The sequence below is a fragment of the Rhinolophus sinicus genome, chromosome 13 (genome assembly GCF_057876585.1).
Source record: "Rhinolophus sinicus isolate RSI-liver-muscle chromosome 13, RSI-T2T, whole genome shotgun sequence".
Lineage (NCBI taxonomy): Eukaryota > Metazoa > Chordata > Mammalia > Chiroptera > Rhinolophidae > Rhinolophus > Rhinolophus sinicus.
Genome location: NC_142513.1, coordinates 20,902,288 through 20,923,723, shown reverse-complemented (window position 1 = coordinate 20,923,723; position 21,436 = coordinate 20,902,288). Strand labels below are relative to the sequence as shown.

General features: G+C 43.5%; 1 protein-coding gene across 5 annotated transcripts in view; it reads left to right on the top strand.

Annotated features, from left to right (window-relative positions):
* Positions 1–21,436, top strand: part of RALY (RALY heterogeneous nuclear ribonucleoprotein) — a 73,052-nt gene that overhangs the window by 6,899 nt on the left and 44,717 nt on the right. The gene's annotated exons all lie outside the window — the stretch shown is intronic.

Sequence of the window (21,436 nt, the reverse complement as noted above, 5' to 3'; positions counted from 1 at the left end):
ACAAGATTCCCAAATAGTACTAGGACTGGAAAAACACTAGACCAGAAATTTGCATTTCCTTAGAGTTTTAGCTTTATGAAGTAGATATCTCTACTGAGGTTACCTGGCCCTTGAAATGCCATCTGCAGAGACTGAATACTAGTTGTTTGTTAAGGTAAGAATCATCGCTTTATTCCAAGTAAGTACTCTCTTTTAGAAGGCTAGGTTTAGAAGCTTGATGTTATTGGCCAGGTTTTCTTTATTCCAAAGACATTTATCTGGTATTAGCTGTCTCCTGTTTATTTCTTTTATTAAGGATTTCACTAGTTAAAGGTACTATTTGCATGTACTGTTGATCTGTTTGTCTAGTTTCCTTTGTAATTCTTTGTGCTGGTGAAAGCAAGCTCAGCAGTAGATTTAAAAGAATAATTTCCATAACTCATTATTTCTCTAGGTCTGGGTTTCTTTTCTGGAAAGTATGGTCATGCTACCCGGAGAAGTCAAATGTTGTTCCCTGCTTACATAGACCATTTTAAAGCTTTGGGGCTTTGTTCCTGCAGGCAGCTGTAAGCTGGCACTGAGAAACGGTGCTATCAACATTATAATGATAGCTGTGCCTGAATCAGTTGAATACAAGAAAAACTTGTCTTCAGCCCTTAAAAACTCACCCTAAATTGATTTTTCACATCAATTAAAATCAGTTCTTACTAAAATTAGGGTTTTAGGTAGAGTTGCCATGCTAAGTAGTTTACCTAGCTGTTCTAACATGATTATGCTTTGAAGTCCAACTGCCTTCCCTTCATAAGCTCAATCGTTCATTCCAGGAATTTGGAGTACCTACTATGTATTCTCCCTATGGAGAACCTAAAAACCAAGCAAAACATGATTCCTGCCCTCAACTTTTCAGTCCTGAGAGGGAGACAAAAGTAGAACAAATCCTAGCTGCTTGTTAACCCTGCTGTCCTGGTCCAGATATTTGGGTGGAGGGTTCGGACTGAAAATAGCCGAATTGATGGATGTATCACTAGGCAAAGAGACCTTTTTGAATATCTGACTTCCAGTGTTTAGATTTAGTTTTTGCCTTCCCTCCCTCGCTCCCTTTCTTCGTCTGTTATCCAGCTATTTATCCCCTATTGTTGAGGCCGCCCATACTTAGTGTGTAATGTTAAGAATGTTAGGGGAGGAGCCGCCATTGTCCTTCAGGTGGGATGTCCAGACATCTGTCTAGTGCTTTCCCTGTTCTCTCACATCAGTTCTCTGGCTGGCTTCCAGAAAGATTTGGTATTGTCTAGCTTCTTATTTTGGAATGAAGAAAATTAAGTTTCGTATTGCATCATTTTAAGTTTTATTTTACTCAATTTTGAAATAAAGTAGCTCTCTGTTTTGCTTGCAAGTGGAATTATTTGAGGTGTAGTTTATGGCCTTTGATCAATTTGTGACTTATTAATTGTGCTTAAATTGTGGTGCTTGAAGCCCATTGCCATTGTCTCTGCCAGCCTTCTTTGAACATGTTGCAGGACGGAGCCCTAGGAAATTGAGGGAACATTGAGCTTATCTTGATCTTGAAGTTCTCTTCCTCGTCCCTCAAAAAATAAATGTTACTTGGGATGCTGTGTTGTGTTCATGATTCCTTCCAACAATATAGCATTGCCTGTGAGGCCTAGAAGAAGAGGAAATATGCCTGTGTTCATTCTTGAAGGTTGGGAACAATATTGAAATCAATTGGCCAAACTGTATGGAGCCCGCTGACTGCTTTCCTTGGTGCTGTGAGGGATGTAAATATCTATAAAACATACTCTTGCCTTCAGGGAACCTATGGACTTCTTTAGGGAGATGAGATAATCATGAAGATGTGGCTGATAATAAGGCAGTTTGAAGTAGAGAGCTTGGGTCAGAAGACTAAGGTCTACTCTTGTTCCCTGGCACCATTTTGGCCAAGTAAACTAGAATAAGTCATTTCCCCTCCCTGAACCTCCATTTTCTCATCTGTAAAATGGGGTTAATACTCTAGGTCTTGCCTTCTTCAGAATGTTATCGTGAGGAGCAAGTTAAATAATGTTACTAAAAGTACATTATAAAACCAGATGATGTAATTTATGTGTAAAGAATGAGTTGTCAGAGGTAATAGGTAAATGGCAGAGTTTCCCATAGAAAGAGAGAATTCTTTGGGCTGGAGTGATCCGGAAGAGTGATCTAAACCAGCCTGTAGAACTGGGAGTAAAAAGGATGGAAACATTTAGACAGAGCAATGATGGAACAAAAGACTGCAGGCAAAACTGTTTAGGGGAAACAGTGGGTGAGTGTTCACCCTCCTTGCCAGGTAATAGGGTGGGCATATGTTCAGCTTTAGTAGTTACTGCTAAACTCTTTTCAAAGGCAGACCAGGTCACACTGTCATCAGTGGTGTCTACGAGAATTCCTGTTGCTCCACATCCTTGGCAACACTTAGCATTGTCTATTTTTTTCATTTTAAGCCATTTTGGTTGGTATGTAGTTATAGACGTGATTTTAAGAACCATAATATGAACTCTCAGGTAGCACAACCATAAAGGGGTAAAATGATTGGGAAGTTCAGAGGAAGGCGAGATTGCTTCATTTGTGGGATTGTGGTGCTGGGGAACATTTATGGAAGAGTGAATATTTGAGCTGTGCCTTGTGAGATAAGGATAGTGACCATATAGGCGTGTTATCCAGGACCGTCTCAATTTCTAACATTCTGCTTGGATTTGTGCTTATAAATTATGAAACACCAATATTTCTGTGTCTGGACTGTATCTTCTGGACTACCCAGAAGCAACACAGATACCTTTTCTCAGTTGCTGTGCTTCTCTCCTTTTCCCTCTCCCTTTTATTCCAGAAAGTATGTTTACAGGCGATTTAGACTGCAGAATGGAGAGAGAGAGGACATTCTGTGCAATGGGAACAAGTTGAGCAGAAACACAGATGAGTGACTAGATGGAGTGCATCCATATTCCTGCTAATGAGCAGAGGGAGAGGACATGTCCCACGCTTTGGGGGTGGGTGATAACTTCTAGCCTGGAGCAGGAGGAAGGGGTCATATCATTTCCAAGCCAATTTGTATTTAAACTGGGTAGAAGGATGAGAGTGACTTTGCTTACAATTACATTATTTCAGGGAAGAAATTAACCCAGCAGTCATACTTGAAATATGTTGAAAGAGAGTTTGTCTTCTCTTAAATGAGAGGGGACGGAGGGGGATGCCAAAACCTAAAGAGCTTAGTCTCTCAGAGTTCATCTATTACTTGTATATTTGCTCAGGGAAAAAATGCCATTTCTTGTCAGCTTTTATTCTGCCGGGTGAACCCTGGCGGGGTGTTTATTTTCTGTAGTTTTACCAAATCACTTTGAAGGCTGGCATGAACATTGATCATGTTGTAGAGCCTTGCTTCTTTGTTCTGTCAGCAAATATTAGAAAATGTACCTTAAATTACCTGGTTGGGGGAAAATAAGGTGGCCCTGCCTGCTCCCAGAGAGCAGCACTTTTCATGTTCAGCATTAGCCAGCTCCTGCTCCTGTGTCAGGTCTCGGGTATTTGTCCGGAGGCGGGGTGTTACCTAGCGCTGCCACGGGGGACATTCACCAGACAGTATTCCAGGCCTTCTGTCGACGAGACTAGTTGAGCACTTGATTAAAAATCTGGCCTGGGTTCTAGACCTAACTCTACCTTTCATATTAATGATAACTACCATGAATTGGGTGCCCACTGTGTTAAGATACCGTATTTGGTACCTTGTGTTCATAATAATAGAGCTGATATTTCCTGAAAGTTACTATGTACTGCGTTAAGTCGTGTGTGTGTGTGTGTGTGTGTGTGTGTGTGTGTGTAAATATTTTAATAAATTCATATATAAATCTTATAAATAGATTTATATATAAAATTTTATATATAAATAATCATGTTTATTCTCACCTCAACCCTAAGAAGTAGATTCTGTTGATCCTCACCATATAGATAGGAAACTCAGACATAAGGCGGTTAAGAAATACGCCCACAGTCACACTGTTAGTAAATGGAATTGCCAGGGTTTAAACCTAACTAATTCTTCTTTAATAGGGAAAATTTCAAACATACACAAAGTGGCCAGAATAGGTTAATGAAGTGTGACATGCCCATCATTCAGTAGTTATCAAAAGTTTTACTTCCTTTATACCTATTTTTCTTCCTTTATACCTTTATACCAGTTTTACTTCCTATTTAGTTGTCACCCTGTGCTTTGAAGAAAAATCTCAGCTGTCGTATTTTGTCTTTAAATATTTCACAGTGTATTTCTAAAAGATGACTAAAAAGCACAACCACAATGGCATGATCACACCTTACAAAATTTAGCAATTCCTTAATACCATCAAAATCCAGATTGTGTTCAAATTTCTAATTGTCTCGTAAATGTCACAATTTTGTTTTTACAGTTTGATTTATGAGTCATATAAGGTTCACATATTATTGGTTATATCTTTTAAATCTCTTAATTTATGAGTTCGTATATATATATATATTTTTTAATTTATTGGGGTGACAGTGGTTAGTAAAATTACATAGGTTTCAAGTGTGCAATTCTGTAATACATTATCTATATATCACATTGTGTGCTCACCACCCAGAGTCAGTTCTCTTTCCATCACCATATATTTGCATTTGTATGTTGTTTCCTTTATTTGTTGAAGAAACTGATTGTTTTTCCATAGTTTTCCATGTTCTGAATTTTACTGCATCTCTGTGGTGTGTTTAATGTTTATCTTTTGTATTTCCTGTAAATTGGTGATTGTATTTAGAGGGTAATATCTCTTAATCCTCCTGGCAACTCTATAAAAATAGGTATTCTTATTTTGCAGATGAGAAACAGACTGAGAAAGGTTGGGTGACTTGTTCAAGGCCTCGCAGCAACCTTGAATTTCACACAGGCCTTGCCTCCAAAGCCTTTTGTTCTTTCCTTTTCACCACTTACCCATTCTGTGAGCTTGGGCAAGCCATTTTAAGTTTTCTGGGCCTTGGTGTCTTTGATGTGTACTACACTGAGCTCTTAGAGGAGTTGTATTCTATATGTCTAGGACCATGTGACTGCCTACCATGCGATGGGATAGTACTAACAGCTGCGCGTGATACTCATACGAATTAGACTATCTTCAAGGAGCGTGTAATCAGCCAGGATCATACCCTGTTTCAGACGTGGAGTCTATTTTGGCCATCATGAAGCTATAGGATTATTAATCCTCTATAGGAGCTTCCTTCCTAACCTCCTTGCATCCTTTTTTGCCTTCTTTCGTGCCACTGTTGCCAGGTGCCTTTTCCTAAAAAAGAAACATTTTTGTTGTGTTCTCCCTGCTCATAAATCTAGCTTGAGGGACCTGCTAAATAAACAAAGTTTTTTCAGCAATGAACCCTTTCTCCTTGGATTGAGTTACTATTTCAAGGGCAGCTAGTCTTTTCTAGTTGGCAATGGTGTTACTGCTTTCATGGAAATAATGAGGGAATCTGGAGATGATAGAATAATGACGGCGTGAAGCATGGGGAACGCCATTTTGATTCAGGGGAGAGCATATGTTTAGCATTGTACGGTTCACTCCTAAGGACATCTGACTATAATGGGGGCAATTGTGCTCTTTTGTAAAGAAAAGGGACTTTTAGTTGTGGAGTCCAGGGAGAAGAGTTTTAAAGGTCTCTTTTTGAGGGGAACCATGCTGCTGAACCTTCATCTCACTGGCGGGCCAAGTCATTAAAAATGAATGTCGTATATAGGAGTGAAATCAAGCAGAGCAATGTTCTGGCTTTATAGTAATTTGGGTGACAGACAGGTGGCACTGGGGTCTAGGCTGACATACAACTACTGTAGGTAGTGAAGTCAAAAGTCAACAGAAGGTTCAGAGCATTTGTTTCTTTCCCTAGAGTGCTTTGCATATAATAGATACCGAATATCTTCTTTACACCTGTCTTTTAAAAAATGTTTTGACAGTGGATCAAGCCAGGAAAAAAGGCTGTGGAATCATGGTTCCAAAAGCTCAGGGTCCAAGTGATACAGGACCCTGGATAGCTCCTTGGGAAAGCAGTTCCTCTGACAAAACTTAGGAGTCCTTAGGGGACTCCTAAATCCTTCAGTTCCAGACCTTTCAGAGGATCTTAACCTCTAGATCAGAGGTTGCAAACTGGCAGCCCTTTGGGTTGTGTCTGGCCTGCATATATATTTCGTTTGACCTACAGTGTTTTTGTGTTGGACCTCAGTCTGGGGAGATCAGATTGGGGCTGCATTTCAGTGGAGATACTGTATAAGCGATCAGAGAGGCCCTGCATGTGGGCTGTGAGGTGACTGATTTCTCCTGAAGAGAGTGGAGGATTTTTGAGAAAGTAGCAGAGGCTGGAGGCTGATGGTGACCATGAGCATTTTTCCTATTCACAGGAGTGCGAATAGTCCCCAGCTATTCTACAGAAGGCTTCACTCCCTGAGCCCTCTACCCAGGGATTTCCTGTATTATGACTCCTCGTCTGTCCTTGTTAAAGAAGCTTGTAGCTTGGCTTTTTGGGGGCTCTGAGGCACATGGCTCTGATCTTTGGGGAGGCCTTTGGAGCACCAGCCCAATTTGGCAAAATGGTTGAGTTTACAGCATCACGTTCTTATTTCTCTCCTTTATTTCACATACTACTTCCTTATCGTCTGGCTCTTTTAGGGAGAGCATATTTGTTCTCAAGTTTGCCGAAGTCCACACCGTTTCCTGTTTCCTCTTTGATACCCAAGCCCAGTGCCAGTTGCCATTCATTTATCATCAGGCTAACATTTTTTCCTTTGAAACAGTCAACTGTGCTCATTTTTGTTACCTGCTTGGTCCCTGGGGTGGGGGGTGGGGGTGGGGGCTCTAATATCGACAGGACTTTACCCAGTTGCAGGTGCTCGTAGTTCTCTGGGACTAGATGAATTATCTTCATTTTACTATGAAATTTTGGTGCCCCTGTTGGCTAGTAAGTCTGTTTCCTGGCTTGTTTTTTGACTTCATCAGGACAGCAAACTAGTCAAGGCTTAGTGAACCTTGTCCTTGTAAAATTGGCATTTTTTTTTCCAGCCTCTAACACTCATAAGCTGGGGGAAAGTGCCTCATGAAAGAAGCCATGACATCCAGTACAAATGAAAACTGGTTTACTTATGAGTTAGTGCCTGGTCTTTGTTTTAACCCCCTAACTGCAATCAGCAGCCTCTCCTGTGTGTTGAATGAAAGTAGGTGCCTTTCTGAGTGACTCTTCTTGTTGCCTGTTCCCTTTGGCTTCTTGTAATTACTGTGATCCTGTCACCCAGTATGTGGAGCACCACAGTAATTTCCATGACAACTGATCATGATTTCCCAGATAAAGGGAGGAAGCTAATAAGTGTTAGGAACTCAAAAACTGAATTGGGCTAAGTTACTGTGATGCTGGGAGAATTTTGAGCTGTAAAGGCCTTCAGGAGCAACTACCTAATTGAACCACAAGGAAACAGGGGGGCCAGAGAGGTTAAACAACTTGTCTAAGTGGTCACTAGGTTGTGGAATATACTCAAAATCCTCAACTTACTGTTTCTTTGTGCCTCCTATTCTATGTGGCTTCTTTCCATTATATCCCACTGCACCATATGCTCCATGAAGGCAGGAACCATGTTTGTCTTGTTAGGTTTTCCCAGTACCTATCATAGGACTTTATTTTTTGAGTGAATTAATAAACTATGTTGGAATTTCCAAAGCTGAGCTACATGGCTGCATATCAGATGATACATGAAGTCACAGGTTAAAACATGTATCTTCCTGAATTGTCAGTGTACTCAGATTTTTTGGAGTTGGATTGGTTTAAATATTATAACTACGGTAGTAATTTAAGAGTTTACTCTTATGAAATGAATGATAAGTTTCATTATTATGAAAGGAATGATAAGTTAACATGATTTTTTTAGATAAAATGAGAAAACATTAAATAAACTACAGGACTATAGAAGGCCATTTGACCTTTACCCCAAGGGGTCTAGTGTCACCAGATCTCTGGTTTTTTCAAGAGAAGTTAAAAATCTAATTTAGAAAAAAAAGAGATCTGATTTTAAATGTTGGCAGTTAACTTAGAAGTTTTTAAATAAACTTGTGTGGGTCAGATAAAATACATCTTTGGGGCTGAGCATGTGTTTGTAATGTGTGAGATAAACGTGTGAGGTCTGGGCAGGAGCTAGACTTTGGACAGGGCCAAATGGATGATGGCATCAGGAATGGCTGGCATTCTGGGTCTTGCTCTTTCTTGGCTTCAACCTGGTCACAGCTTGGAGTGAAAAGAATTGAAGTTAAGACTTGATAGGTTAGGAAAATTCCCACATTAAATATCACCCTCTGTAGGAAGCAGCTTCTGTAAACTCACAGGCTGTCTCAGCCCTTAGAGAGTGTGACGCTTACTTGTCATTTTTCAGATGAAACAAAGGTCCAAAGAAGCAGAGCTTTCCTTTGGGACCCTAAGCAGCAGCCATAGGTCCTGGTAGGCCCCACTTTAAACTCCAGAACTTTGTTTCTCGTACGCCTGCCTCACACACTCTTAGGGTATGGGGCAAGGGGCTTCTGTGGCATGCTGTGGGCCGGCTGGTTGTAGAGCTGGGAGAGCGCCGCCTCTTGGTACAGTCCTGTCATCCTGAGCAAAGGGAGGGTTGAGGTGGCAGTTAATAATGTGCTCAGCCTCGTCTTGGCGCAAAGGGTGTATTTCTGTCGCTAGCATCAGATTGACCTTGTTTTTTCTACCTAGAAAGATGTAGAGGACAGCTCAGCAATAAGAGCTTCAGGGCCAAGCTCGCTCTGTCCCTCCTTGTGCCTTCCTGGCCTCTCCCCTTCTTCTGTTTCCTCCCCTCCAGTTCCTTCCTCCTTGAACCCTACTACCCTCCCTTCTGCTTCACATCCCCCTCCCGCACCCTTTTGTCCCTTGTTTTTCTCTCACTGTTTCCTTTCTCCGTGCAAAATTCTTGTAGTGCCACTGCAGTAGGCGCCGCCTGGGATTGGACCTGTTTTCCAGGGTTTTTGAGGGGACTTGCTTTAAAGTAGGGCAATTAAATAAGGGAGATGAGATGTTTTTAAACTGCCTTCTCTTCCTCTCCACCCCCACACCAGGTTGGAAAGGATAAAATCTCAGTACAGTCTGGTGCTACCTCACTCAGCTGCCTTTGGTCGGTCAACACTCACTGTTTCTTTCCCTGTGTTCCTGCTCTGTAGAATGACTTTGTTTTGACTATTCCCTCTGAGTAGAAAGCTCTGTCAGCTCCCTGCCCCTTTTACCTGACAAACTCCTACTCATCTTTTCATACCAGTTCAAAGGCCACCTCCTCAGTAAAGCTTTCCTTGATCACTCCATAAGCAGAATTAATTTTGATCCTCTCTGCATTTTGCTTCAACTTCTGGAGTTGTACTTTGGTGCTGTATCACATCCAAATCTGCTCCCACTCATGGAATAGAGACCTTATGGGTCAGAAGACAGTGTGCTCCTTATCTTTGTTTTCCCTGTGTCTCTGTAATAGGCCTGGCACAAAAAATACTTGCAGAATGAATGACAGAAATGTATCTGTACCAAAATCCACAGTATAAGTGCTGCAGGTGAAATATGACAAAGTTCTCTGGAAGTTTACGGGAGTTCTTGAGAGAGAACTTCTAACTGGGAGAAGTATTAGAAACTTCTCGAAGCTGGCAGTATTTGAATATGCCCTTGCAGATTCAGAAGTTCAGTGTGGCAAAGATGGTAGGAAGCCCATTTCAGATGGTGGGAATGGCTAGAGTACAAGCAATGAGGAAATGCAGAGGTCAGGCCCTACCTAGAATTCACGCATCCCCTCTGCCGGGTTCCTGCTAGAATGTGTGCTGAATTTCTAGGCCAGCCTAACGGAAATTCTTTTCTACCTTTTTTCTTTCTGTTCTCTCCTCTCTATCTCTTGTGACCCATTTGCCTTTCATTTTTGGTTTTTTCTCAACTCTTTCGTTCATTGTCCCATTTCTCCAATCCTTTTTAAAAACATTTTGTTTACCTTTCTCTGCCTACTTTCTTCTTTCTTGCCCTCTTCTGGTAATGCGGGAAATTCAGACCTTTGGGTTGAGATATGAATCATCTATACAATATTTAACTCCAAATAATACCTCCCCTTGTGAGACTGAGAAGTAATCATGACATAATTATTTCTCATCTGTGTCTCGTGCTTTATTGACAATGACTTTTTTTTAACGTCCCACAACCCTGGGGGTATCATTATTATTATTTCTTTTTTAGTAGTTGTCAAAATGTCAATTTTAATGAGAAATATCTGCAGACAGGCTTGCCCTTGGGTGGTATGAGCCTTCAGGCAAAGTCAGGGCTGGATGAGTCAGAAGTGCCCATGGGTCTGTTTCTTCATGCGTACAGGTGTCTGGGCCACACAGACATACACCTGCTCCTATCCCTGCAGGCTGGAATGCTTTGCCACATACACACACAATTGAGTCACAAAGGTGCACACATTTCTTCTCTTCCATACACATCCCTCCTGTCTGCCTTATACCTGCAAGTCACCTGCTCTCTCCTCCTACCGTGGACCAACATGTTTATTCTCCTGTACCTTCGTCCCAGTGTTTTCTACCCGGATACTCAAAATTGTGTGCATCTCGGAAGGATCTGTAAGCCTGTCCCACAGCAGCACACTGTCCACTCCCTCACCTGTCCACACAGGCCTCCTTTTCACAGACACCCCAGGTCCCCTACACTCAATACCGCACCATCTCCTATTCCTGACAGCCCCCTCCATAAGTGTTTCTAATCTTCATAAGAGACATTTTTGTTTCAGACTAGTTTTGAAAGGAAATGTCTCTGCTGACAGCCAAGCTAGTGAACCATTAGGAAGTCTGAATCATTTGCAACAGATCCTTTGACTAAGTCCCCTAGAATATTGTGGGGGTAGGTGGGACAATAGTGGGTTGCTTCTAAATGGCGCTCTTATGACCCAGGGTGGATTTGATCCTAGGTCCAAACTTGATCCTGTGAATTCAGGGTTCACGTCTATTAGAAGATGATAATATACTTAGCAAAAGAGCCAGAGCCACTGTGTATATTCCAAATCAGACTCTGGGGTGCGGCCTAGAAAACTGTATTTTTAACAAGTTCCCTGAGTCTTGTTGTGCAGCAGGGTTGAAAATAATCGAGAGGGAAGAACTGGAAGTAAGAGTTATACTCCTGTACCACCTTGGACAAATAATCCTTTTGTGAACCTCAGCTTTTTTAGCTGTAATATAACAAAACTCATGCTCGTAAAGGACCCTTTCAGCTCTAAAATTTCAGGCTGCTTTATGATGAGATCAATCTGGGTTCCTTTTCTACCACAAAAGTGTTCATTCTCTGGGTCTACCCTGGGCAGGGCCTTTCAGTCTTTGGCCAGAGGCCAGCAGAGGCAGCCTGAGCCCTGACCTTCTGTCAGAAGTACTGACACAGCTCCTAATTAGAAACGGATCGATATGGGCCTGCATCCAGGCTTGGGGAGCCTGGGAGGAAGCAGGAGGAGTGCTCCTAGCTGGAGAGAATCTGATTACCATGCAATGGATCTGGTTACCCTTGTCAACACGACAATTCTGCTGGTATAGCCTCCTCCTGCGGGACCAGCAGGCAGGGCTGCCCTGAGCAAATGGGGATGGTTCGCTTGTATCCCCTTTGGTATGTGTTCCTTACCTTTATACACTCCTATACAGTGTGATGCTGTACCTAGTACAGGCCCCTTCCTCAGATGGAAAAATCACTTTTGAATACTAAGTGTTAAATACTGGCTGAAGCCACTTTGTTTATTTCTCCTAACAACTTCCTGGGCTACGATGGGAAAGGAAACTGAAGCTCAGAGAAGTCACTTGGCCGCCTTATGTCCCATAGCATGTTTTCTGTTGTACGACGCTACAACATCCTGAGCATTTGCGACACTGATTCCAAGCTGAGGAACTAGTTTCTACCAGGGCCATCCCTTATCCTTCTACAGATTGAACCCGAGTTCAGGCCCTCTCTCTGGAGCCCTTCGAAGACTGGAGGAAATTCTTTAAAAATGATGTGGAGGATGGGGGAGATGTTCTGCTTGCTTTTGCTTTCTCATCTCCTTCCCAAGGTCCCTAAGGAATGAGCAGACTCTAATGGGAGAGATCAATCATCATTTGGGATCAATGGGAAGGCTTCCTCCTGCATGGAGTGCAGAGTCAGGTTTCTGAACTGGCCCTGAGCAGGGAGGGGAGGGCTCATGACTGCGTATTTCTAGGCATTGTAGAGCTTCCGGACTTAACATGCTCAGCTGCCAGTGTGGTCAGACCAAAGTCCCCCTATAGTTGCAACATTCAAAAAAGGTTTGTTGAGTATCTCCTGTGTGTCAGGGCTTGTGCTAGTGCTAAGGATTCCCAGATGAAGAGCCAGTTCCTGCCTTGAAAGACCTCACAATCTAGCATCAGAGTCAAACAAGGAAACAAACCACCATATTCTGTGTTTCCTTAATGTGCAAGGGACTCTGGGATTACAGAGGCATGAAGGGGGGCTTTCCTGGAGGAGATAACTGATCTGTGCTTTGAAGGAAGAGTAAGAGTCGAGGCAGGCAGGGCAAGGAGGGCACTCCAGACCAGGGAACTAGCACAAAGAAAAGCATTAAGACGTGTCCAGAAACTCTTGATAAAGAGGGGTGGACATGAGAGCTGTCTCTAACATGTAGCAGATCAGATTGACAGCACTAAGCCCTTGCTCCTTGCCAGACTTAGGGTTGTAATAGTTGACTGTTGAATGGCAGTAACAGGAGCAGCAAGTGGGGAGGAGGTGGATTTATTAGCAGGTGTCGACTGTTTCAGGGAGGAAACTAAGGGAGGAAAGCTGATGAGCAGCAGCCCTCTGTCTTCTGGGCCAAGCCTGCAGAGGTGCTGGGGGTTCTCGGCAGTGGTTGGAAAGCTTGTCTAGCCCAGGCACATGGCTTTGCTTCTCTGATGGAAAATCCTTTGCTCCACTCAGCCTGCTCCTCTTTTCTGTGTTCTTTTAAAAAAAAGAAATTAGTGGAATCTTTTCAAAATTCCCCTGAAACGAAATTACATTTTTAACTCTAATTACCCTAATTAAAACTTGACAGCCATAATCCTGGAATGGCAGATATGCTTAGTACCCTCATGCCTGTGACAAGCTCACTTACCCAGATGGAATGTTGTTCTGTTCTGAGCTTAGGAGAAAAATTCTTTCTTGTGTTTGTTATTCCCCATCGGCGTTTTAGTCTTTGGCCTCAGCTTCGCCAAGCCAGGATAACCACACTTGTGGGCTACAGGCTTGCCCAGGACTCTCACCTCAGTAGCGGGCCCTTTGCATCCAGAGGTGATGTGCCTGATGATGATTACCACATACCTTTGAGTTTTCTCTTCAATTGAGGTCAGACTGCATGCCCTGAGCTTTCCCCTGGGTGAAATCCCCTGTCTTTGGGGACCAAGGATCTGTGCTTATTAGAAGGCTGTCTGCTGATTTAGGGCTAAATCTGGATCTGGGTTCAGTTTATGGCTGATAATTAAGGATACAGTTTGAGGTCAGGGACAAGGAGCTCTGAAAATAGGATCCTTCTTCTCTTACACATCTCAGCACAGGCTAGAGCCACCCTAGTGAAATGCTGGTCTTGACCCTTACCTTAACTAGTCACCTGGTCAGATCCAAGGGCAAGGTGGCAGCCCTTGAAGCAGACAGAAGGCATCATTGATGCTCTGTCATCTCATGGTTCTGTTAGAAGCAAATATCCCCATGTTCTAGGGACCTCTGCTCAGCCTAGAAGCCTGATCTGTCAGCGACACTGGCTGCTATGTTAAGTGCTGCAAGAGATACAGAGTTGAATAAACACAGCCCCTGCCACTGAGAAGCTTACAATTGTGGGGGACTAGGGAGGCATTGGTGGGTGAGGGACAGCCATATCTATGACCAGTTATATAAGGCAGAACAAGCAAGTGGCTGGCGTGTGAGTTTGTCACTGAAAAGGCAGTATTGGCAGAGGGATGGAGAAGGGTATTGCAGGTGTTAGGGAACAGTATGGGGAAAGGAGGAAGTTGCTAGGTGAAAGCCTGCTGTGATTGGAGTACGGTTTGCAGGGAAAGATATGGTAGACGATGAGGGTGGAGTTCAAACTTTATCCTGTAGTCAGAGGGGATCCATTGAGGGTGCAGAGCTGTGGTATGAGTGTGTGATGGATTGGGAGACAGGGTGATTGGGGACTGTAGATTATTAGAACAGGTGCCAGCAAACCGTGGGCTATTGTCTCAATCCAGTCCACTGCCTCTTTCCATTAAATTGTACTGGAATCCAGCCTCACTCATTTGTTCATCAATGACTGCTTTCATAATTACTGTGCTAGAGTTGAATACTACAGAGACTGCTATAGCAGAGCTCCTAGCCAGCCACTTCTCTATACTTCACCCCCAGTTTATAAATCTGAGGGACCTCTAAGGGGAAAGAGATATCCTAGAAAGCCTGTAACAGTTTGAGTTGGGAAGTTGGGGATGGGTGGTGGGCAGAGGGTTTTGATCACCCAGAGCAGTTGGTGTTGTCGGAGAGAGGTCCATGATACTTTGAGGACACCCTGTCCCCTTCCCCTTCCCTAACTGCTGGCATTTGTTCTTGCCATATTGAATGTATTTCTTCATCTGTGAAATACAAGGATTAGACTAGCAGGCGGAGGTCCTAGTGTTCTGTACTCAGGTGCCCCTTTACCTGCGGGATCTGAAGGCATTCTTCAGGCTCACTCCGGCCCCAACTCTTGGTATCTACAGTCTTCACATACCCAATTGAATGCCTACTAAAATTCAGATTTTTTATTTTTTTTTGCCTGACCATCTACTTGTGATTTTCATTTTGGGGTAAAATTGTCATTATAGCTTAGATTCTGGCCTTCCAGCTGGAGCTGAGGTTCTTTGGCTGAGTCTACATCTGCAGAGTATTGGCATTGCTTTTTAAATGCCTATTCAAAAACGGATACGTGAACTTGAAAGTTGGAGTTCCAGGCTCCACATTGAGGATACCTTCAAAGTCATTCTCTACTGTAGGAAGGCTGGATGGCGAGGGAAGTGCTCTCTAACTGGGAGTTAGCAGACTGATTCTGGCCCTGCCACTGATTTCCTTCTGTGACTCTGGACAGATCCTCTCCCCACGCTGGTCTTATTGCCCCTTCTGTAAAATGGTGGGGCCTTCCAGCTCTGGTCTCATCAGGGACTGAAAGCCATCTTCTACGCAGTTCAGTTGTCTGGCCCAAGCTTTGGTGTGTTGGTTACAGATTATAAAGCCCTAGATTCTTGCTTCCAACTCAGGAGGGGGAAGGGGAACCATCCAACTGTCTCATTAGCATGAAGAAAAGAAAAGAATAATTGTGCCTCCCTTGATGATTCCTCTGGGTTGGTTCTTCTAGGGAAGGAGGAGGGGGAAACTTGAGACAGCTTCAGCTGAGGAAGGAGACATGCTGTTTAGGTGCCCAGAAAATGCAGAAGCAGGAATCATTGTCTTGCACATCTGTTGTATTCTCTGGACATTCCTCCAGGCAGCCTAGAGACGGCCTGGATTGAGTTTCATCTATTTATGGCATGCTTAGTGTTTTCATACATGGCCATGAATTGGGCTTAAGAGTCTTAATGCCACTTGTAATTAAGAAACCAGCTGCCCTCCAGGGCCTCCTTTTGTGATATGCTGGGCATCCTGACACCTGTCTCGTTGGGGAGTAGAGGAGGGTTTTACAGAGCCATTTTGTGACCTGGCTTCATTTTTATTATGTTGTGAGGTCATCTTTTTAACCCCCACGGCAGCACAACAGTTGGTTTATTATGCCAGGGCATAGGCAACCGCACAGTAGATCCAGTCCTAAGAGTCAAGGTCAGGTGTCCTTGTGAATGAGAGGAGTCTAGTAGAACTGCAAGACCGTGGGGTGTGGTCAAGGCTAGAAAAAGGCCTCAAGAGGGTTAAGGCAGTTAGAGTTTTGAGGTTAGGGGGCAGCTGGAACAGAACTAACAAATAGATTGGCAAGCATGGCTCCTGGGACAAGGGCTGTTTGCTCTGTGGCCAGTCCTGTACTCCTTGATGGCTGTGGGCAGTTGTGCACCCTCAAGTGCTGATTGTAGCAGAAGTGGGTCTGAGGCCACCTGCAGGTAAGCTCTGCCTGATTGAGCCTGGAGCTGTTGTGCTATGATTGTCTCCTGTGGCCGCTCCCTCCTGTCTTGGTTGTCACCCCAGAGGCCTAGAGAACCCAGCTTGCATCTTCCTTCCCCTCTCCTGAGGAAGATAACACTTCGGCAACACCTCTTTCAATCAGTCTTCCTGCAGGCCCTGGAGATTGCTCTACTCTAAACAGCAAGGGTTCTAATAGGCACATGCTATTTTTTAAAATGTGTTTTACAAATGTAGGAGATAATTTCTTCTGTCAAAATCTCCCCTTAGCCCCTTGAAGCACTTGGTTCCCTACTCTACCCAAAGCCTTTGATATCCCGGCTCCAGTTCTTCCTAAAATTTTCTCTTAATTCACTCCTAGCTCCTTTCCTCTAGTCACCAGTTGTGGATTCCCAATTTCCATATCCTCCTATAGAACCTGTTATTATTTTTTTGGTGAAATGTTCCACCATAATAGCCTGGCCCAAGGGAAGGAGTGCTTCTTTTCAAACTTAATTTGCAGTCATGTGGGCCATAGTAAAGTGCTTCCCAGAAATAGGGACAATATACATACCGAAGGACACAATACACGCTGTTTCTTACAAAGGTGTTCATAACATCATATTCTTCCCCAGTATAAGCTGTTTGGATCAGGTATTTGGGTTTAGCCCAAGCACCTCTCATGGCTTCTTGCCTGTTTGTTAGTCTTAGAACATTTTGTCCTTTAGGGCGTAGTATCCAGTTTGACCAAAGCGCTGGTCTCACTGCAATAATGAGCTGAGAGCCCCTTGGGAAGAGCCTGGGAAGTTAGTCCAGCCACTATGGGACTTGCGTTCCATCCCTGCCCATCTTTTCCCCAGGCGTGCAAAACCAACAATTGCTTCAAGCACAAAATGGGAGAATTTGGTCCGTGTCCTAAAACGTTATTTGTGCCTACTTTGATACGTGGGCAGCTCCTTATTTTTGAGCACAAGAAAATGCGATGTATGTAGTAGAAAGACTCTTTGCAGTCAGGCTTGGGTCCAGTAAGTTCTATTGTTTAGCTGTGTGGTTTTAGACAAGTTACTTTACTTCTTTGAGATTCAGTTTCCTCCTGTAAGATGAGGATAATTCTACTGACCTCAAAAGGTTATTAGGAATAAATGAGCATAATTAAGGCTTTGATAGGGTATGATGCATAATAGGTCATTGCAAATGTGCATTTCCTTTCTTTCTCCTAGTCCTTTTTATTGCTGCTTATTCATCCTTTTGTGATATTTAAATGGAATAATAGTACCTGTCATTGAGTCACATATGCCAAGCCCTGAGCTAAGCGCTTTCCTACTCTATATCATTTATTTCTCCCAATAACACATTTGTGAAGTAAGAGTCATTTTAAACAAATAAAGGAAACTGAGGTACAGAAAGTAAATACCTTGCTTAAGGTCACAATGCTAGTAAGAGATAGAGCTGGGATTCAAACCCAGGTGCTGATTCTAGAACCCGATCTCTTCACCACTAAATTGGTCATTACTATGTTTCTGTTTCTTTCCCTGAGCAATATGTGACTTCTGGTGGTTTTTATTTTCTCTCTGCTTAGACCTGTTGGGTTTTGTGCACATGTAATTCTTGAGCTTTTTAAGTCACGATTAGTGCCTGACTGTCCTGATGGAGGTACAAACAGTGACACTGTGTCTGCCACAGCTTTTCCCTAATTCTTCCACTCAGAGCAGATACCTTCAACTGAAGGGTGGTATAGCCCGCTCTCGCTCGCTCACCCTTTTAAGGAGACCATTCCCTCATTCTTTCCTTTACCTTTCAGATCAAACCAAATAGATTTAAAGTTATACCATTCTCATTAATCTTGTTTGATCCATCAGCAGACCCTTCGGAAGAATAGATACTATCACCTTCATTTTACAGATACGGAAACTAAGGTCCAGGAAGGTGAAATGACTTGGTTGAGGTCACACAGTGAATTAGAGGTAGAGTTGGAACTAGCCTTTAAGTTTTCTGACTCTCAGCCCAGTGCTCTCTCTACTAACTTAGAAGGAGAGGTACGTGTATATAATACGCAGGTCAGACCTAAAGAGGATTGAGCTGAATTAGGACCCAGGATCTAGAGAGTTCCCTTGGCTGCTCCATCTACATCTTCACCCCAGTTCATTTGCACTCATTTGAGGAATTCATCAGAAAGGGAAAAACACTTTCCCCTTAGGGTTCAAAAAAGTTTTCATGACCGGGAGCTCAACAAAGCCTTTCATGAGGGAAGGGTCCAGAGGATGTCAGTATCTCCTTATCCAAAAGGAACGGTAGACTCCCAGGGCTTACTAGCCTGTGGTAACGTTTGTAGAAGCAGCAGAGGAAGAGCGGAAGGCCCTGCATGTCCTCTGACCTCTAGGCTTCAGCCTAAACCAGGCGAGGACTGGGCTGGGGCAGGACAGCGGTGAGAAGTGAGGGTTGGAGCTTCACTTTACTTTCTGCTGACATATTTAGTGTGGGATTTAGACAAGCAAGTTCACTTCATTCACAATTTATAAAGAGAAATTCCTGCTGCTGCTCTTAAACAAACAAACAAAATCCTTGGTTCTGGGAACCAGAAGGAAAAAGAAACTTTTCCCCAAATCTAGGCCTCGGACATTTCAATCCTGCCAGGCATCTTCTTCCTTTTTCTTTCCTTCCTTACATTCTCTCATTTCATCCCTTTCCTTTCCGTATTAACTGCCCAGCTTCCCTTATCCTTTTCTCTCCTTGCCTCTCCCTTAACTCCTGAAAACAAGAATGAGAAAAGGGTGCCTTTAACTAACAGATAAGTAGATAGTTGATATTACGGATACTGAGAGTCAGAACATGGAGCTTAAGATTTTGGACCTTCTAGATCTCAGAACAAAGGTTGGAGCGGCAGGTGTTCATTCATTCATTTATTCACTCACCTGTTCCCCAAATACCTGCCAGGCTCTGTGGCAGATACTTTGACTATTCTAGTTAAGACCCTAAACCTGCCATCAGATCACAGTCTTAAGGGGAAGACATAGTAGCAGAAAACTACCTTTCCCCTTTCCCGTCTCTTCATAACATTGCATTCTGAGGTAGAAAGAACTTTAGAATGTGTCTGGTACTTTCATATTGCTACAGACTGTGCTACGGCAGACCATGAAGTAAGTAAGCACGCAGGCTTTTGAGTAAAGTAAAGCAGACCTAGGTTTAAATCTTAGCTCTGCTATTTACTAGCTGTGTGACCTTGAATGGCACACTTTTAACCTTGCCCACCTTCAATTACCTTTGCTATGAAGGGCTTGCCACCGCCTGTTTCCAGGGTACATGAGGGTTACAGCGTAATGCCTAACTCAGTGCCGGTGCGTAGTAGCCCGAGCGTCACGCTGCAATCAAGGCATTGCTTAAGTCCTTGTTCCTTCTGTGAAGCTTCTGAGGCCACCTCCAGGCAGAGTTCTTCTCCACTTTTGCAAATCGTAGCACTCTTTGAACTGTTAGATCTGCCTAGTATTGGTAGTAGTCCTTTGCAGGAAGTTGACACAGTCCCACCCTGTACCGCAAGGAGCCCAAGAATAAGGATTGCATCCTCCATAACCCCTAACCCGGAGCTGTGACGGTGACCAACTAGGCCTAGGAAATGTTTTTTGATTGATTGGATAGAGGTTCTGTATATATTCAGTGTTTTGTATTTGACAGAAAGAGCTGTTAAAGACCTGGCTGGGAGTCTCCCATCCTAACTCCCCTTCCTCTCCTGTTATCACATTGATCCTCACAAAATCCCTCATTATAAGCAGGATGGGAATTGTATCCCCATTTTGTAGCTGAGAAATCTGAGGCTCAGATTAGAACCCAAGTCTCTTGTTAGGAGATAGATCGAGTGTAAGTTGAGTAGCAGGCATGAGAACAGAAATCCTAACTGACTAGGTCTGCATTCTCTGGAAGCAGTATGAATCCGTACAAGAAAGAAGGAACAGGAGACTATAGTTCTGAGGCCTTAGCTAATGGTGAGGCCAGAGCCGGATGTAGTCACAGCCAGAGAGAGATGTTTCATGAACATGACTGAGTGGTGAGAAAGGGTTCAGGATAACGTTGATTTGCAAGGCTTTGAAGAAGATTTGAATATATACAAAGTACATAGTACATAAAAAATGCCTGAAGACAAACATTCCAGGTGAGACAATAGTGTGGACTAAGTGTAGGAGCTGGAAAGCCCACGGTAGATGTAAGGCAGATGAGGGCCAGAGAGGGGCATACCCAGAGAGTGAGGCTGAGGGGATTGGGAGCTTTGGCATTTTTTTTGAGCAGGGGAGTGGCATTAGGAACATTAGTCTGCCAGTGTGGGCTCAGTGAATTGGAGCAGGAGGCATGGGGATGGGGGGAAGACTAGTGAAAGAGAGACCAGGGAAGAGGCCACTATAACAGTCTGGCCTTGTAATGGCAGTAAATTTTGAGAAATATTCCAGCAGTGCAGACAAGAGATAATGAGATCCTGAACCAAGAGGAAGTTGACACAGTAGGGAATAATGAAGAACAGTTTGAATGTAGAGCTCTTAGAGCAAAAAACCCCATGAGGACTTGGCAATTGTGGGAATGGGGAATGAGGGAAGGAGGGGTTGGAGAGCATCAACATTTGGAGTCTAAATAGTTGGGAGAATAGTTAGTTATACCATTTGCTGAACCATGGAGGCTGTGAAATAAAGAGATGAGTTCAGTTTATTGATACGTTGAATTGGAGGTGCTGGTATGATGATAGTCCATTCCCTTTACTACCAACCCCCTGGTGCCTCTGCCTTTGTCCTTTGACCCAGGCCTACAGAGAGCCTTCGGTTCTATGTGTTCGCTGCTATTTTCCAAGCCTGGATGCGCCCCCGCCCCACAGGTCCCTCCACCCATGTCTTAGAACAACTCTCGTTCGCTGTCTGAAATAAAGATAGTGCCTGTAAGTACCTAGTCTATTTCAAAGCGTGCATTAAATGTTAGTGGCTATGAAATGGCTATTGTTGTGGTTACCATCATCGCTTTGTGATTATAGTAGCTAGAGAATTAGAGAAGTCTCTGGAACCACCAGTCTCTGGGTGACGGACTCTGGAATCGTTCAACTAGTATTCAGTAAAAAGCCTGAACTGCAAGTAAATGGAGAGGATCTGAGGCTTGAGCGTAAATGGGGGCTCTGAGCCATGTCAGCTGAGACTAGAGAACATGTTTCCTGACTTTTTTCTTCTGTTTTTGAGAATTGGCATAGTGTGTGGTTAGAAGGGCGAGCCCTGGAGGTTGGACTTCCTGAGTTTATGTCCCAGCTCTGCCATCTATTAAGTACGTGACTTGGGCACATTTACTTAACGTCTCTGTGTCTCGGTTTCCCCAT